Source organism: Talpa occidentalis, unplaced genomic scaffold (assembly GCF_014898055.3).
Source record: "Talpa occidentalis isolate TD23 unplaced genomic scaffold, MPIMG_talOcc4v2.1 talOcc4.16, whole genome shotgun sequence".
In the NCBI taxonomy this organism is placed as follows: Eukaryota; Metazoa; Chordata; class Mammalia; order Eulipotyphla; family Talpidae; genus Talpa; species Talpa occidentalis.
The window spans coordinates 17,596,590-17,616,563 of NW_023601653.1; the positions used below are offsets into that span (position 1 = coordinate 17,596,590).

Genomic DNA, 19,974 nt, shown 5'->3' on the forward strand with positions numbered 1-19,974 from the left:
ATTTAGATTTATCTTTTTCTTGATTAAATGCTCTGGCTAGAACTTCCAGTGTTACATTTTATAATAGTATTGGGAGTGGACATCCTTTTCTTCTTGTACCTGATCTTAGAGAAAAAACTGTATTTTCACCACTGAGTATGATGTTAGCTGTGTGTTTGTTGTATGTAACCTTTATTATATTGAGGTATGTTCCATCTATCCCCATTTTATTGAAAGTGTTTGTCATAAATAGATGTTGGATTTTGTCAAATGCTTTATCTGCATCTAGTGGTATGGTAATAGGGTTTTTATTTTTCCTATAGTGCATTATTTTAATTGAATTCCCTATGTAGCACTATCCTTGGATCCCTGGAATAAATCCCATCATTATATATGGGCTCTGAAATGTATTGTTGAAATTGTTGGTTAAGATTTTCTTGAGGGGGCCTCCCTGGTGGTGCAGGCAGTTGAGCGCCACACTGTGAAGCTGTCCGCAGCCTCTGCAGTGCTGGTTCGATCCCCGCCAGCCTTGGAGCAACCCACATGGCTAGCAGACCTCTCCTGTCTCGCCCACTGTTCCCCTCAGCAGTGTATTTCGTCAGTCTGCCTGTTCTGTTCCCCACTCTGTCTCTGGTGGGTCCTCTCACCCTCCCGAGCATATGGCCTGTACCCAGGTTCTTGTATAAATAAAATAAATCTTAAAAAAAAAGAGATTTTGGTGAGGATTTTTGCATTTATGTTCATTAGGGATATTGATCTGTAGTTTCCTTTTTTAGTGATGTACCCAGTGCTTGAAATACATGTCATATGAGACTTGAAAGTGTATAGTTCAGATGAGCTTGCTTAGGAAGGAGGTAGACTATACGTTATTTTTGGTGGAATGTAGAAGGTTCTAGGGAGTTTTCTTAGTTGACTTACTCTGCTCCTGCCTATGAGGAATTTGAAGTGTAATTCAACAGATATATAATAATAAAGCTGGTGTTGTAGATCTAGAAGTTGAAAATCAGAATCAAGGAAAATAAGAGAATGCCAAAAATACTATACTATAAGTTGTAAAATCGTCAATTTAATATGTTTTACTGGAATTTCCTGGCAGCCACGGCAAAAAGGAAAATATAAGGTACAAAACTCACACTTTTGGAATGGAGTACTTTCTCCTTTCTCAGAGGAGATGAACTCATTTTTAAAAAGATTACACTTCTGATTTTTATTATTATTCTGAAGCTGATGGTTTAATTTTGATCACTCATATTGCTTTTTTCCCTTTTTCTTTTTTTTTTTTAAATGTTTCCAAAGTATTTTTGTATTAGCAAATAAGTTAGAATTTTGACAAAGTGTGAATTCTCAAACTTTATATCATGGAAGACTGTGATTAATTTATGTTAAATTTCTTTTTTTTTTTAATTTTTTTAATTTAAATTTTATTTTTATATTCCCCATACAATTACAACCCCTTTATTTTGACCCCAACCCCTCCTTTCCCCACCCCCTACCCCCCATAGAGTGTCTCTGGTTCATAGTTGTTTGTTGATTTTGATATTTTCTTTTCTTTAACTGTTATTTTGTAGTTACTTCTTTGCTTCATAGTCTCCTCACTGTCACTCATTTTTTGTGCCATCAAGGGATGTAGAGAAAGGATAGGAGGTAAATTCAGAGTAGTCAATTTTGTAGATGGTTACAGTTCTGGTTAAATCATGCATGATATGTCATTCTGACCAAGTTTATGTGGACTTTTGATTTTAGAAAAACCTTATTCTCAAAACCCGCAGAGAATTGTTTATATTTTTTAAATCCCTATGACTTTATATAAAACCCATTTAGTTTGCACTGGCTGAGAATTGGGAATCCTTAACCAGTAGTCTATGGTAAAATGTTAAATTCATGTCAAATTCAACTTACATAAATGTTAAAATCATTAATATACATTAATGTATACCAAATTATAATCAATAAAAACTATCTGTTCACTTCATAAGATAAAGTTTTTACTTGTATGTGGCTTTCCTTTTTAATGATGGTATAACATGTTATAGTGTTTTGCATACTAATTTAATCCCACTGAGCAGTCAACTATCTGTTTTCCTGTTGAATATTCTTCAGCAAACTTATTTTGCATGTAGTTTGTCTTGCTGTTGAAGAAAATGAAAGATACGAATTTATTGGAGCTAAGACTATGCATAACTTTACCATTCTATTACTTCCTAAAAAACACCAATTAACTTTCTTTCACATCCTCTTCTGCAAAGGAAATGAAAAGAACTGTTGATAAACAGGTTATCTCTAAGCAGTTTATCAACAACACTGTTCATCTTCTTTGTGACTCACCTCAGTGCAGCAGTTCTCGTAATATTTTTGTCAATCTTTGCAGCTAGAGTTGTGCAAGTTCTCATAATTACCATTTAGTGATGTCAGCAATGTCCTCCTTTTAAAATACCCACTTATTATATTTTGAGTTTCTAGCATACTGAATGTTGTGGCAGAGATTGCTAGTTATGTCCAATATTCATTCTTTTTTTTTTTTCAGAACCCACAAGTTTTACTTGGACACATAGTCATCCAGAGTAAATGCTACCTTTCCCAGCCTCTGAAGGGTTATTTGGTAGCTTCCGGGATTCTTTTGAAAATGTGCCCTTTGACCTTTCTTCCTGTTTGCCCCTTCCTCTGTCCTTCTGCCTGGAACACACAGGTCTGTTGCTGTAGCTACCATGTTGGATCATGAGCACAAGAGCCATGCTCGAAGGATGTAAGAGCAGTGAACGAGAAGGCTTTTGGTTCTCTTGAGTACTTTATGGACCAGAGCCAGCCTCCTTGGCACCGTGCTGTCTGCCTCTGGAATTTCACATGCAAGGGAATGCATTTTAATTTTGTCTAAGTCATTATTTTGACTCTGTTACTCATAGCTGAATCTAACCTTATCTGATAACCTGTGTTCATATAAAGCAGCTCCATCAGCAATTTAAGTATATCAGACATTATCATTTTTTGGGACACAAATATTTCATGGATATGCTGAAAGTTGAGGCCCAAATAAAAGGAAATTGCAAAGGTCAAGTGTTTTTCTCAATTCTCTTTTTACTAAACTTCTTCCTATGAAAAAAACCCTGATGACAATAGGTATGTTTATTGTGCTTTTCTCGTGTACTTGCCTCGTTTACTCCCCTATGAAGAGATGCAGTTGCTATTGCCATGAGGTTGGATAAGAAAGAAAATGAAGTTGGAAAAGATTTGATTTTGTTAGATGTTAGGTTTTCTAACTGATAGACAGGATCTCTGTCCCGGTTCTTCCTGATTCAAGAACCCAGCGTCTTACCTGTGTAGATAAGCCATTCCCTTTATAGGTTCTTCATTCTCCCAGGAAAACTGACCCTCTTTCTACCTTCCTTGCCTCGCTACTTCTGTGCACCCAAAACCTTTGCTCCTGCAACAAGCATTTCTTGATTTCTCCCTGCCTTTCTACAATCCAATTGCCTTCCTATCTTCTGTCACAGCACTATCACATCTTACTGAGTGTGTGACTTACTTGTTCGCTGTGTAGACAGATATTGGGGAAGTTGAACCAGGTTGGGCTTTTTTTTTTAATAATAAATTTTATTTTTATATTCCCCCATACAATTGCAAACGCCCCATTCTGACCCCAATCCCTCCCCTCCCGCCCCCCACCTCCCAAAAAGTGTCTCTGGTTCATAGTTTTTTGTTGATTTTGATTTTCACTTTCTTATATTCATTTTCAAACCAGGTTGGGCTTTATCCTTTATTTTATACTTAGAACCTGGATGATACCTGGTACATGGCAGATGCTTAAATATTTGTTGAGTTATTAAATGAACTCCTGTGGTTGTCCAAAAGATGCCCCTGCTGCTTTTTAAAACTGTTTCTGGTATAGATGATTCTAACTTTTTGCTCTGCCAAAACTTTTTCTTATGCTGGTATACTCTTGTGCCGTAATAAAATGTGTTTGTAGTTTTCAAAGACTTGATTTTGTAGATAATTTAGTCTTAGGTCATATGTGGCATTTCCTCTTAGTTCTCAGCAGGCCTGCTCTGTTGGTAATGATTTCATAAATAGATTTGCATATTATTATACTGCGGTGATCTTTTATATGTGGTCAGGGGAAAGTATAAGATAGTTGTAAACACGCAATTGTATGAACTCATTCAGAACAATAAGTATCTGGATCTCAAATTGCATAATCATCCTCTTTTTTATATTTAAGGGATGAGTAAGAGATTTTGGCTTTTTATAGCATTGAAAGCCATGCTGTTGTATCAGAGGAGGGAAGAAACTAGGACTTCCCTGGGTATAGTCAGACTGATTACAATATTGTTTGTTCCAACGTGTACAAAATTCTCATTCAGAAAGTATGAAAGTTGAATTAGGTTGAATACCATTCAAGAGATTGAAAATACATTCCTACACTGGAATTCCTCCAAGGCACAGGTTCCTTATTTTCAGCATCTTTGAATCCCCAGCATGCCATGCAATACCTCAAGTGCATCCCTCTTCAATAGGAGTTTATTTCAACAGAAAGGAATTATTTCCAAGTTTCCTGTCTCCTTCTTCTTGGATGGAATGAAACTTTTACTATTTTGTACTTTTTGCCCATCTTACCTATTTGCATAGAAATTGGCAGGAAAGAACAAGGTGGTAAAAACAAAACCCAAGAACAAGAAACTAACTGTTGCTTTCATCTTTTATTAAACAGCTTTCTTAACTGTTTTAAAATGTACAATTCAGTAGCATTAAGTACATTCACACTGTTGTGCAGCTAGCACTGCTGTCCATCTTCAGAACTCTTTTCAGCTCCCTAAACTAAAACTCTGTCCCCATTAAATAGTAACTCCTGGGGCCTCCCTGATGGCGCAAGGGGTTAAGTCACAGTACTATGAAGCTGTCTGCAGCCACTGCAGCACTAGTTCGATCTCCAGCCATGTGGGTGACCCACATGGTGCAACAGACCTCTGCTGACTTACCCACTGCTCTTCTCAGCAGTGTATTTCAGTCAGTCTGCCTGTTCTGTTCCTCACTGTGTCTCTGGTGAATCCTCTCACCTCCCACACCTCTTTCCTGTACCCCAGTTCTTGTATGCATAAATAAATAAATCTTTAAAGAATAAATCCTCATCCCTCTTCCCCAGCTGCTGGTAAACACCATTGTACTTGTTTATATGTGAATATGGGTATTTGAGGTACTTATATGAGTTATATAAATAGAATCACATAGTATTTCTCCTTTCATGACTGACTTATTTCACTTAGCATAATGTTTTCAAGTTTATACATGTCATAGCATATATCTGAACCACTTCCTTTTTTAAGACTGTGTAGTATTCCACTGTGTACATATCTTATTTTGAATTTCCATTCTTTAGTTGATAAATACATGAGTTGCTCACACCTTTTGACTATTGTGAATGATGCTGCTATGAACATAGCTGCACAAATATGCCTTCATCTTAATTTCACTGCCTCTGTAGAATATATACTAAGAGGAACTTAACAACCATTAGCATCATCAGAATCAAAAACTTGTGCTTCAGAGGACATCATCAAGAAAGTGAACAGACAGTTCATACAACTGGAAGAAATATTTGCAAATCATATATTTGATAAGTGACTTGTTTTCAGAATATATAGAGAACTCTTACAACTTAACAGTAACAGTAAAAAAAAAATCCAAATAAGCCAATTTAAAAGTGAGCAAAGAACTTGAATGAATTTTTTTCCCAAGAAGATATACAAATGACCAATAAGCACATGAAAAAAATATTCAACATCACTAGTCATTGTGGACATGCAAATAAAAACCACTTCACACTGAGTAGGATAACTGTAATAAAAAAGATGGATTATAGCAAGTGTGGGCATACACTGCTGTTGAGAATGTAAAATGGTGTAGCCACTTTGTAAAACAGAGTGGCGCTTTCTCAAAATGCTGAACATAAGTGACCTATGATGAAGCAACTCCACTCCTATACATACTTGGAAGAAAAATGAAGCATGTCTACACAATTCTGTATACACATGTTTGTAGCTACATTATTCATAATAGCTTAGAAAGTGCAAACAACTCAGATCTTCAACTGATAAATGGACAAAATGTGATATATCTATATAATGGAATATCATTTAGTGATCAAAAGAATGAGGTACTGCATTCTGTCACATGGATGAACCTTAAAAACAATACGCTCAGTGAAAGAAACCAGTCACAAAAGACCACATATTGAATGATTCCATTTATATGACGTGTCCAGAATAGGCAAATCTGTAGAGACAAAGTAGATTAATGATTTCTTAGGGTGAGAAAAGGGGGACATGGAGCAGGGGATACTGTAGAGTGAGTACCGATTGTGTAAGATTTCATTTTTAAATGATGAAAATGTTCTAAAGTAGATTATGGTGATGATTGCAATACACAAAACATACTAAAAACCACTGAATTACATACTTTAGATGGGTAAACTCTGTGGTGCATCGCTAATATCTTAATAAAACTGTTCCTAAAAACTTTAGCAGCAATATCCTAGCATTCCACAAGATGAGGAAAGCAAATCATGAAAGCAGTCATTTTTTTCCTAATTCTTTTTATTTGAAATTGGTCTTTCTTTTACTCTCCATAAAATAGAATGCTATACTGTTTTTGAAGAAGATAATAGGAAATTTACCATTGAAAATATGAGGGAAGAAAGAAAATGTATTTTGTTTCCCAAGATTGTAAGAAAGAAAACACATCTAGTAAATATCCATTTCCTAAAGAGTAACGTGTTTTTCTTTCACAAATGAGAACAGAATTAATGAAGTTGAACTTCACATCAGCGGAATTTAACAAACCTTGAAAATATTTTAGGTTGTCTTTCCCTTAGCATGTAAGTCTTTCTCTGACTTTGCAGACCAGACAGTGCGCGTACATACCTAGACGCATAGACTCCCACCGAAAGTTATTTTTTTTTCTTCATTATTTTCTTTTGTCTCAGTTGGTGTTTGGTCCCTGCCATTCAGCTTACTTTTTTTTTTTTTAAAGATTTTTTTTTTTTTTTTTAAGATTTATTTATACAAGCACTGGGCACAGTCAGAAGCACGGGAGGGTGAGAGAATTCACCAGAGCCAGAGCAGGGAGCAGAGCAGGCAGAAGGACCGAAGTACACTGCTGAGGGGAGCAGCGGGCGGCAGGAAAGGTCTGCGCACCATGTGGGACCCTCCTCCGGTGACTGGGGAGCAGCCTGGGATCGAACCGGCACTGCAGAGGCTGCAGGCAGCTTCGCAACCCAGCGCTCAACCGCTGTGCCACCGGGGAGGCCCTATTCAGCTTACTTTTGATGAGCCGGTCGTCCTTCCTTCTCCTGATAAGTCAGTCTTGGGCTTACCAGTAGATGTGATTGAGGCTAATTGAGGGAGATTTTCCTGTTAACTACCATAAAACAATTTGCCTGTTAAATTTAAATTTGGAGTAGTCTGTAGATTTTATTTATCTGCGCCACTCCTGACGTTGGCTAACACATGGACAACTTTGGCTGGCTCTGTTGTCTTTATTATACTCCACTCTCACACCAGGTAAAGGTCCTTGGCTCCACGCAGTTGCTTAGTAACTATATGTTGAATCATTTGCTTAGTAGTTTTGGATAGAAACTTAAAGACGTGAGCCACAGCAAGGCAGTGTCTCTGTGGTGGCTTTATTATTTGTTGTTGTCTGCTAAAAGAATGTTCACAAACAGCTGGGAGAAATGCCTGCTGCTGACTGTTTGGTGGATCGTGACATAGGTTTATAAGCATGCAAACAGGTTGTTAAAGCACATGAATTAAACCTCAAGGGTCAAAATAATGTTTGGCTTTCTTCCTAACAATCTGTGCATAAAATCTGTCCATCCAGAATCTCCCAAAGGCACCTCTGAAATGTGAGTGCTGGTTGTCCTGTCCTTCTGGTTTTTGTTGGCAGGGTTGATCAGAGCCATTAGTCCTGTCAAGTGGTTTGACCAAGAGGATGATAAATCTCATGCACAGACTTTTAAAATAAAAGTCTGTTTTCCAATGTCTTGTTTTGTGCTGTAATTTGATTTGAGTTGGCCATGAAGAATGTAAGTGATCCTTCTCAAGCCTCAGGGGTTGGGGGTTGTTGTTGTTAGAACCAGGATGTGGAGTATTTAAGAGGAGAGCATAAAATTTAATTTATATTTCATCAAGATGAAGTTTAGAGATTTAAGAAGTGAGGCTATGGATGTGAGGAGTGGAGGTGATATTAATGTCACCATCTTCTCAATACTGGTGACCAGGGTTAGAGGGGCGAGACACTGAAGGCCTCACTTCGGCATGGATACTCATGTTTTCCACTCGTAGCTCTGTCACCCGTGCCTGTGCACTGGCCATGTCCCATCTGTTCAAGGAGGAAGGGCCTTGCCCCCTGGTCTGTGGACCTGAGTTTACGACCTGGCCCTGTCTTAGACTATCCATGGGTCATAGCCTATGACTTCCTGGTCCCTAAGCAGCACTTTGGATGTTTTGGAGGCAGTTTTCATTGTCACAGTTATGCATGGTTCATTGTGGTTTTGTTTTATTTCAGGATAATAAAGGTGGCATTATGAATATTAGTTATAAAAAGAGAGTGGTGGAAAAAAATGATAAAAGGGGGTGGTGGATCTTTAGCTTAAGCATTGAGAACCATTTGGATAGATCACTGGGCTCTCTGAATCTAATTTACCTTTTCCTGAAATGGAGAGAACACTTGTCTGATCCAACTCTCAGAAATGCTTTGAGAATCAAATGTGGAAATAAAATGAATCTGAGTCTGAGTGTGTTTCCTCAACTGCAAAATGGAGATAATGCCATTTTAGCATAGACCTGGTGAGAATTAAGTGAGGTCACACATGTGAAGCACATGGTACATGGTAAAGCAAAATGCAGTAGTAAATGTGTCCACCGATGGTTAATTATTTTTGACTTGCAACCATAACTCTACTGCCCAGCCAACTGTGTTACTGTTGATATTTCTGGAGATACTTTGTGATGTTGCATTTTATATACTAGACCTCACTTTGCTTGCTCATCACCCCCGTCAGGGCTTTCTGGGATTTCCCCTCTCCTCTTCTGTGCCTGCTCCAGTCTATTCCCCACCCCCCCAATTCATATGTTCTCACACAGGGCCCAGTGAGAAGTGCATTCTTCTGTTAGTGTCCTGTTCAGTCATTTGCATCTTGGAACAGTTGATTTTCTTTCCAGGCATGTGTATCTCTGTGCTCCTTAGAATGTAGGTCCCTTGGCCTTAGCATGCGCTCTGCAACTGGACACTCCATAGTTGGTTGTTGATTTTCTATACCCAGTAGACATGCTTTAGAATGAAACAAGCTGGCAAACCTAAACCTTGAGGATATATAACAACCCAAGCAAAAAAGTTAAATAGTTATACTTTTAGAACAGGAAAGAGCCTTAGGGAGTTATTCTCCATTGGAGATAATAACTGCTTAATATGTTTTGTTTTTATAATAATATTAAAAGGAAAGTATGGTTACCCACATTTTATAGGCCAGGTATTTAAGACTCAGATGTTAAATAACTTGCCCAAGGTCTCTCATCTGGGGGCAATAGAAGGTCAATTAAAAGCTTTCTCTGTCTTCAGAACCTATGTTCTACTAATATATCCTGATTCTTTTTTTTTTAAAGATTTATTTATTTATACAAGAACTGGGGTACAGGCCAGAGGTATGGGGGGTTAGAGGACTCACCAGAGACAGAGTGGGGAACAGAATAGGCAGACTGACTGGAATACACTGCTGAGGGGAGCAGCTGGCGAGACAGGAGAGGTCTGCCCTGCCATGTGGGCATCTCTGCAGCCGGTGGGGATCGAACTGAACCGGCACTGCAGAGGCCGCGGACAGCTTCACAGTGCTGCGCTCAACTGCCTGCGCCACCAGGAAGGCCTTGTATACTGATTCTTAATGAAAATGAAGTTTTGATCATCACTAGAAAATACCACTTGGGGTAGAAGTTGGAAAGAATCAATGTTAAGTGTTTTAAAAAGCATGAAATGGCTGAGGCATGGACGCTGACCAAACAAGTATCACATGGACACCTTCCAATGCCCAGCCTGTGGTTTGCTAGGACACAAAAGAAGGGGAGAAGGACTTCATACCCCAACATCATGCAAAAACCAGGAACAAAATACAGAATGCTGCAAGCAAGTTTGAACAACATTGTGGCAAGTCCAGCCTCTGGGATCAGAGTATGGGTTTGGATTCCAGCTCTACCTACAGCTTTTTCAACTGTGGGTAACTTCCCCATTTCACTCCTCTGTGCCTCAGTTTCTGCATTTGTAAAATAGGGGGATTATAAGTAAAGCCTACACCTTAGGGTAGTTGTGAAAATGAGAGAGCTAATACACATAAAGACTCAGAATAATGCCTGGTATCTGAGAAGGGCTTACTAAGTGTTTGTTGTTATGAACATTGAAACTGAGGAAAGTGCTACACAAAAAAACTTCAAAAATTCCTGCTGGGGCCAGAGACTGATGGCTTGGACTTGGCCTCAAGTGTCTTCTGTGTATGTGATTGTGTCTTTCTCACTCTTGGAGGGTCCATCTAAGGTTCCCCCATCCTCACATATCTGGGAATGTGTCCAGTGAAGGCAGACTTTAGAGCCAGGACTTAACCTGTAGCAATAATAATTTCTCTGACTTCAGGAGACAGACTTATGGTGGAAGGCAGTTTTGTTATTAAAAGTAAATAGCAGCATACTCCATCCTTCTTACAAGGATCCAGAATAAACTGACTTCCCAGGCAGAGTTTGCAATTAAGTGCTAAGTCCTTCTCATTGTTCTCTGGGAGCCCCAGTTAAGCCCCAGAGGGACATGAATACTTTATGAAGGTTTTCTGTTTGCCAGTTATACCCTTAATAAAGTTGAATTTGCCTGCTTTTGGAAAAGTGCTTCAGATATTAGCTGGATAAGTCTGCGTGGGCCCAGCGGACCTGTTTGGCTGGCCAGGTATCCCTGGGAAGGTATCCCTGAGAAGATGTGGGAAACATGAAGCACTAGATCTGGAAAGAGAATTGCAGCTGTTTCTGCCCCAGTATTCTGCCCAACATTGGCAATAGCTCATGGCCCTCCCCAGCTGGAAATGGGAATGAGAGGTCAAGGGGTCACGGAGCCTATTAGTATCTGGTTAGATTATGTGGGAAATGACAGTTATTCTTGCATCATCCTCTATGTATTTTTTTTTTTTTTTTTGTGGGACCCTCGCCGGTGGTGGGGGATTGAACTGGCGCTGCAGAGGCTGCGGGCAGCCTCGCAGCCCAGCGCTCAACCACTGCGCCACCAGGGGAGGCCCCATCCTCTATGTATTTTTAATACAGAACTATGTAATTGTTTTCTTCTTCATAAAGACCATAAAATTCTGCTGCCAGCCACAGGCACCCAACCCTGCTGTTCGTAAGCATATACAGCTCTGTGGCTTGTGACGTGTGACTTAGGAAATAAGATTCCTGTGGGGGTGATCACCCCACTTTTCACTCCAGAGAGGGTCGTCACCAACCTTTATACCTGTCCCAGGACCTCTTTCCCTAGGATTCTTTGGGTTAGCCCTATAACAACTTCTGGAGAAAATTGGAAATCTGTTCTTGAATAAGACTGCTGCTGTGCGAAAAAAAGAAGTAGTAGTAGTAAAAAGAGAAGAGAGAAAACTGTGGTCTCAGAAAAATGGGGATTACAGAGCCCTGGGAAATTGTTGCTGCATCTCCTTTCCAGGATTTAGCACATCAGAAAATGCTGCTACTTTTCAGGCAAGAGCAGCTCTGGTTTCAGGCCAGCTCAGAGCGATGGGGCCCTCCTCCTGCCCTGGAGGGCCCAGGGATGGTAGGTTAGGAAGGTGGGGCTCGGGGAGGAGGTGCAGTGTCTCACAGTTTGTTCTCTGAACAGTACGAGAGGATTTCTCATAAACCACATTGAGAAGCAGAAAATGACCAGTGTTCTCCATTTTTATTCCCAACTTCAAATCTCAGCCCCTATCATGCCTTAAGAGGTGACATTCCTCATTAAACCCTCACAGCCCTGGAGGAAATTACTAATAATCCCATCTTTATAAAAAGGAAAACAAATCTGCAAAAGATGAACTCTCCTACAGTGTCACAGCTAGTAGGAGATGGCACTGAAATTTGAACCCAAATCCGACTTTAAGATCAACCATTTAGCCACAGTGCTGGGCTATCTCTGGAATTTGTGCTATTTTTCTCTAACAGTGCAAACGCTGAGGTAAGTGAAGACCATTCACAGTCTCTGTTTTGCTTTGGTGAAGTCATCTAAATGGATTTTTTAACATTCAGCTTTCAGTGCTGGAAGTTAATTTCCATCCAGTTTCTTTATGCTCTGATAAGGAGGAGCCTCCCTCTTTTGAACAGAGCACAGAGTGTTCCAAAGTCTGGGGTAAACCAGAAGAGCCCTCAAGGAGAATCTGGTAGGAGGAGCCCTGCTCTTCCTCTCTCCCCTCCTTAACCTCCCTCCCTTTCATCCATGCTGCTACTCCCATCCTTTGATTTGCTAAATTCCCCCCTTTCTCTCCAGCCCTAACCCTTTCTTGTGACAGACCCAAGAAGTAAATTGACCTTTTCGAAAGAACTGTGCTCAACATCTGGGAAAACAAAAATAAATAACAGAAAAGTATTTCTTTTAACTGCACATTTCTGCCTCTAAATCTATGGATTTTACTGAGCTCCAGCCTCCTCCCCCTAAAATAACTACACCTAGGTGATGCCAGGTAATAGCCCTTTGCCTGGCCTGTAGACACTGTCTTATTTTCCCAACACTTGGGATCTGATTCCTTTGCCACCCACTCCTTTTCGAAATGCAAACCTTTTTCTCCAAGTAGGATCCTCACAGTTGATTTTAGTTTCCAGTCTGAGGTATAGTGATGGTTTTGAAATACATCCACCAATTCGCGTCAGTTTGTTTGAAAGGTGGAGACTAATTCTCTTCCCCTTGAGTGTGCACTGTGCTTGAGAATTCAACTCCAATAATTGAAAGTTGAGGAAGAGATGAAACTAGACTTTGGAGACTTGGTCATAAAAGACCTTGTAGCTTCTGTTTTGCTCTCCTGAGTTACTCGTTCTGGGGGAGGCCAGCTGCCCTGTCATGAGGACGCTGAGCCTTGTGCACAGGCCCACATGGCAGGAGGAGACTTCCCACCAGCAGTCACGCGAGAGACCATCTTGGAAGTACATCTTCCCACCCGAACCCAGCCTTCAGATGAGCACAGTCCTGAGAGCATCTTGACTGCAAATTTTCAGAGATCCTGAGAACAACCCATCTAAGCAACTCCTACATTCTTGACCCACAGGAACTATGAGATAATAAATGCTTGTTGTTTCAGCCAGTGATTTGGGGGGCGGGGTAACTTGTTATGTAGCAGCAAATAATATAGATGTGTACCTCGTTTTCAAGTGAAAACGGTAGTGGTTGTTATACATGAATTTTCACATCTTTACTCCCAACTTGTTCTCCTCATGTTTAGGAATTTACTAGCTGGATAAATTATTTAAACTCTCCAAGCTTCAGTGGGAATAATAATACATTTTACCTCAGTGAGTTGTCATGACTACCTGGTTCATAGGACATTCAATAAATGGGTAACTGCTTGCATTGCAGATATTGTCAACTAGTGTAATTATTGCTTCTACTTACTTTTTCTCAACCCATTCTTTTGTTGCCACCATGTCTTGCCTTGAAAAACTTGGTAAAGGACTTCCTGTGATGCTGTTGGCGCAGGCCTTTTAGCTGTTACTGCGTTGTACAGCAACAGATTGCTCATGCATCTCCCCAGTGACAGGAAGCTTTATGAGGACAGCGAGGAACCTACTGTCTTTGTTTACATAGTGCCTCAGGCCAAATAAATGAATGGATCAGTTTGATGATTTCCCGTGCCGCATTGGCACCTGGTTGTTATTGGTACTTAATGTCATTAAAATGATTAACTCCTATCTCCAGTTGGAGAGATTCCATATTGAAAAACAAAAGCAAATCAGAGAGTCTGTTGTGCATTTTGTTCTCTGCCTTTCCCATGAAACCTATGATTTCACTGCAGCTTTATTGTGAGTAGAGAATTGTTCTCTCTTTGGTGTCTTCTAAGCATAAGGGGGCAGGAGTCAGGGGGAATGTTGCTGTGACTCCTTCACCATAGCTGAAATATAGTTAATTATTCAAGGTATTTTAATTTTGAAACTATGATTCAAATTACTTATTGCAATATAATTTCTTATGCATAGAATATTAAACATTCCCCCCCACCCCACCCCCACCCCCGATGCTGGAAGGCAGCATAGAACAGGGAAAATGAATGAGGTTGTTTCTGACTTAGGAACAAATCTGGGTTCCAGAATTTATGAACTGTGTAGCTGCCCAGCTGGGCACCAGGCTGTTTCTTCCCTGAGTGTCCTTTTGTCTCACTTGGTGTGGGTGACAGTGAAGAACATTGGATCATTCTCTTTATCCCACCTCACCCCCAGCCAGGCTTCCACAAATCAATCTTCTCATCCCATTTTTCGTCTCTTTTGTGTCAGCAAATTCCACTAGACATTTAATAGGCATTTACCATGTGTGCAACAGTGCTGGGCACAGGAGCTGTGCACCAAACAAGACCCCAGGTCTACCCCATTGGGGTTTCTGAGGACTGACAAAATGAGGTCCACACATGGGGTGAATAGGTACCAAGTGCCCTTTCAGCACGGCATTATTGGGTTAAATTAATTATAGCACAAATTCTGAGTCGTATGCAGCCCCTGGTGACTGGATGTTTCCAGCTGGTGCATTTGGATGCTGTGGAGCAGTCCAGGGGGGGTGTTTGCTTTCAGTTTTGCTTTGCTAAGGGAAATCTGAGATTTGTTATTCTGCTGTTAAAACTTTAATTAGCTGTACTTGACACAGTAAACAACCTGTAAGCCAAAATTAGTAATTTTAATATCTTGTCTGCCGAAGTCAAATGGGAACGAGAGCCAGATCTTGTGGGATGTAAGCCTCGTGCTCCAGAACCAAAGGCAAGATGGCTTAGCAGAATTCAGGGCTGGGGGCTTTCCCCAGGGCATGTACAAAGATCAGTCAAGAGAATCCTGGAAACTGGGAAAAGACAACTTGTTTGCGTCTTGGTGTTTCTTGGTGCGCCTTGACAAAAATTCACCCACCCACCCACTCACCATAAGTGCCTGCTACATAGCAGAAATACTACAGAAATAAAAGACATCGTTTTTATTCTCAAGGAATCTTCGAGTTAGGCAATTTCCAGACAATTACAACATGGCGTTATAGGTCTAAAAAATATCAGTCCCAAGTGTTTGTAAAGGACAAGGGGACTTCTTAAACGTGGATGCTCTAGTATTAAGCGATTCAGTTGTTGTGGACAACAGTTTAGTAATACTGACAGATGCTCTAATTTGTATTTCTACTTCTCAAGCAGTTCCACTAAGAGTTTTCTGTCTGGAACAAACAGCGATGGAAATGTGCATTGATGTGTAAGCATGCTTATTCATTTTTATGATAGTAAGAAAGGAAAAAGGCAGTTTCCAGAGTAAGGGATCAGTGACAGCTTGCTTTGGACGTACAGTGGAATACAATGCAGTCTTGAAACAATGTGTTTTGGACAAGTGTTAAGTGACCTGTGACATATTAATACCACATTGTTGTGAAGAGATTAGGTCATAATACAAGAATAAGATTCAAAACAGTGTTGATAGTGGCTGTCTCTGAATTCTTTTCATTGATGCATTTGCTTGTGGATTTCTAAATTTTCTAAAGTGAATCTGAATCACCTTTGTAGCAATGAAAAACTGTATACTTAGCCAAGTACTTGATTGATTGAGGTAAAATTGGTTTACATCACCGTATGTTTAGGGGAATAGGTTCACACCTTCCTCTATGGAATAAACTCACTGAGTGACACCGTTTGAGTTTAGACTGGGTTAGAGGCTTTTTAAAACATTAGATTACAGTCTCACCAAAGCACCGTCTTTCCAGGGAAGGCAGCGGGTATTGCCAAAGGAGGGATACTGGGTTGAGAAACCTGGATGAAGACGGTTTCATTTCAGCTTCTGCCTAACAAACTATGATCTTGGACAATCATTTAGCTTCCTTCAGCCTCAATTTTTTTTTATTTTTTTTTAAAGATTTATGTATTTATTTATACAAGCACTGGGTACAGTCAGAAGAGTGGGAGGGTGAGAGAATTCACCAGAGCGGGGAGCAGAACAGGCAGACCGATGAAATACACTGCTGAGGGGAGCAGTGGGCGCGGCAGGAGAGGTCTGCGCACCATGTGGGACCCTTGCTGGGGGCCGGGGATCGAACCAGTGCTGCAGAGGCTGCGGGCAGCTTCGCAGCCCAGCACTCAACCGCTGCGCCACCAGAGAAGGCCCCCTTCAGCCTCAATTTCCATCTGAATAAGAGGATTGGGCTACTTTCTCTGGTCCCTTTCAATTATGAAGCTTTAATGGTAACTTTTCAATGGAATATATTCATGTTGACCAGAGAAAATTAGAAACATGGAAAAGCCAAAAAACAGAAATAAAAATCACCGTAGTTCTACTACCAGAAGATGTCTTAATATTTTTGAATTCCTATAACATATTACTTCTCTTAAGAATCCAATTCATGAGGCATTTTGTTGAACAACTAATCTGCAGGTTGTATCAACAGTGAAGGAATATAAAGATGAATAAACGTGGTCTCTGATCTCCAGGAGGAGCTGGCAATTTCATGGCAAACACCATTCTGCACAACTTTACACGTTGGGTACTTCCCATGACAGACAGAAGCCCATCCATCTGTCACTTAAATCCACTGAATGTTAATGCTTTTTGTGATGTAGTTTTGCTTGTAGTTGGAGACATTTTCCCTGAGTGTTAGTTCTTCTGATTATGTGCGGAAGTAAACCTCTTACGGGCTGGCTCATGAGAAAAGGGCAGACTGTGTTTTGGACAGTTTTTTATTTGGACTGTGTTTTATTCAGTTTCTTTGCGTTCCCCAGGTGTATCACGACTGATGGGGAAAAGCAGCTTGCCTGCTTTGAACCTCACTTGCTCTTTCTCAGGCCACACTGCTTCCTCTGATGAAGGCGAAATGAACAATGCAGCAGTCACAGAGTGGAGAGGCTGACAGAAGAGGGAAACCCTTAGGAATAACAAGTCATCTGACTTCCTCCCTGACACAACATTCCTCGCAACAGGAAGCAGCAAGAAATCCTAGAAATAAAAGAGGGGAGACAGCACAGAGGAGAGCAGTTAGGAATACTTTATCCATCTTACTTGGATAAAATGTATAAATAAAGGCCATTTCACTTGCAGGCAGCATGAGAGGGCTATTATATTTCTTCATGGATTTTTTGGTATGTTTTTCTTCTCCAGTTTTGAAATGGGGATGTGTGATCCCTGCCTGGCAGAATGCCCACCTCTTCAGGCCTGCCTCTAGGGCCACCTGCGTTGTAACTGAGGCCATTAAGAGCAGTTTCTCCCATTGCACTCGCCTTCCCTGAATGTAACATCCACAATCCCCCTCCAAATAAATGGAGATCCGTTTAATAGTCAATACTGTATTTTTTTTCTACCACAAACTTTGACTGTTTCTTTGAATTTGGCTTAGGTAAATGCCCACTGCTATTCCCTTATAACTGGAATTTGTCTTTTGAGGTACAGGAAAGAGACATGAAAGAAGAAATAAACATTCCTGATGGCAGGCATTTGAGAGGTCCTAGTTCTCAAGTAAATCTGACCTGACCATAACTTGCTGGGTGTTATCCAGAAAGGCAGTTAGAAACAGAGAAAAAATAAGCAACATCCAAAACTAAAAAGCAATGTGGCGTTATATGTGGAGAAGGAAATACCAATCCCATAACGGAAATTGATCTTGGAAAGCCCACCTTTCTTACAAGAGCACAACACACAGCAGAGACTCTTTGGAAGAAAAGGTACAGGAGTAACTTCCTAGGCGTTTACAGAAATTTGAAGGACTCCCTTGTGGAGAATGGGTTAAATTTTTTTTTTTGTGTGTGTGTGTGTGTATGTGTGAGATGCCCAGGGGTTAAACCAATATATTAGTGTATGTAAAGTAAAGTGATTTCTCTTGAGTATATGGAGACATTTCTGGGGTGCTGTACAAAGATGGAGAGAGAGATTTGCAGAGAGAGTTTCTGTTCTCCAGGCAGAGGCTGAGACCGGTTATCCCCTCTTACAGTTGTCCTCTTCCTTTGGCTTGCAACGCTTCATCCACACTTCCTTTTTTCAGTTCACTAAAAGAGGAGCCCATCTTTTTCCTACACTTCTTTTACCTCTGCCTGGAGTGCCCCAGAAACTCCACCTCCCCCTTACATAACTCTTGTTCTTTAAGTCTCAGCTGAATTGCTACATTCTCACATAGGTCTTTCCTTCCAGGTCCTTTAGAGTAAGTGTTTTCTTTATCTAGAGAAGGTCCTACTATTCGAACTATAACATAAGAACTTGTAATTTTTCTTTATAGCACTTAGCAAATACATGTGTTCATGTAGACGTATTTAACTCACCTATATTTCACATGATATACACAGACATGTTTATATAAGCCAATGCCAGTGTAATTTGTGTGAGCATTTGTGCAGCTTATGTTTCACCACTAGGAAGGAAGCTTTGCAGAAGGCACCATGTCTGTTTTGTTCATTCGTCTACAGTGTACGGTGCTTTGAACATAATAGGTGCTCAGTAAATGTGTTAAGTGGATGAATACGTTAACAGTACACAAGCACCAAAGTCTTACTCTAAGAGTGGGACATGAGCCACTAGAGATGATTTTAGTTGGGATAGGATCCAGCACTAAATAATCCTGTATCACCTTGTGAGAAAATAATTTCTTTTCATTTTACTTTCAATCCTCCTGATTTTGTCAAAGAGAAAAGTTTGCTTTGATGACAGTCTTTCACTGCTATTTTACCACTTGCCAATCCCCCTTGTCAGTGGAGGGAGATTAAGCCTCAGCCTGTAACACTAGCTAGTTGGAATTTAATAACTTGTTTTGTTTATTGCATTCATTTATAGTTTGCCTTTATTTGTGGCAAGGGATAGTGATTGTTTTTCCTTATTGGAAATGATCCAAAGTTTTCTTTTAAAATAAAACTGTAAGTACAAATGTGAGTTTATTTAATGAAAAAAATTAAGGAAACAATAGTAATGATTTGATAGTGGTTCTTGAATGACTGAAATTTTGGTTCTTACTAGGTCTGAAATTTTGTAGCCTCTTAAAAAGTCACTAATTCCTAAGAGTCCATCCCTGACCAGTGAAGGTCCATGACATAGTAAATGCAATAAAGTCAAGTTTTATAAAGCTAAATGTATTCACTTGTCATTCTGATGGCATGTCTTTAGTGATGTTAAAGTGTCTGCTTCTGAAATGGTGATTTTTAAAAATGCCCACAACTTGGCAAAATAAAGTATGACAGCTCCGTATTAGTCCTTCCCTTTTAACTACATAGGGATGTTAGTATAGGGGAGCAGTTTCATGGCCTTATAACCCCAATGTCTGGAGCCCATTGCAATTAGAGGGTATTAGAGGACCTTTGTGGTTCCTTCCAGTGAGGAGAATGGATTTTATAGTTTCAGGTGAAATTTTTGTTTGCCTGCTCTCAGAGTAGTGATAGAGTCAGAAAGTCTCACTGTGTGTGTGTGTGTGTGCGCGCACTGCAATCATGTGCTAGTCCCCAATATAAACAGATATATTATACCACCCTTTCTCTTAAAATATTTTATGTGTTTTCCACTTATTTTTAATAGGAATTCAAGTATTGTATTTATAATGAAAATGTGTGTGTGAATAATTTATAGAAATGATCAGTAGTGTACAAGGATTATAACAGGAAATTGACGGTTGGGGGCTTAGGTGGGTGTTGGTGAATGTTCCATTAGCAACTTCCACCGAGAGAAAGGGTTTCAGGGTGGTGGCTCCTAGTTATTAGGATGTATGTTATAGGATAGATGTTCTGAGGGCAGCACACCCTGTTTCCTAAGGTGGAGT

The 19,974-nt window shown here is 40.1% G+C and overlaps 1 long non-coding RNA gene across 2 annotated transcripts in view; it reads left to right on the forward strand.

Annotated features, from left to right (window-relative positions):
* LOC119247424 (uncharacterized) overlaps positions 1-17,972 on the forward strand; it is a 63,730-nt gene extending 45,758 nt beyond the window's left edge. The window contains exon 8 of one of the 2 annotated variants that reach the window (XR_008552169.1): positions 16,967-17,972. This is a non-coding gene — a long non-coding RNA (uncharacterized LOC119247424). Of the gene's footprint in view, positions 1-2,503; positions 3,020-16,966 lie in introns of those variants that run through there. The other variant, XR_008552170.1, reaches the window with a different exon arrangement.
* Positions 17,973-19,974: the final 2,002 nt, after the last annotated feature.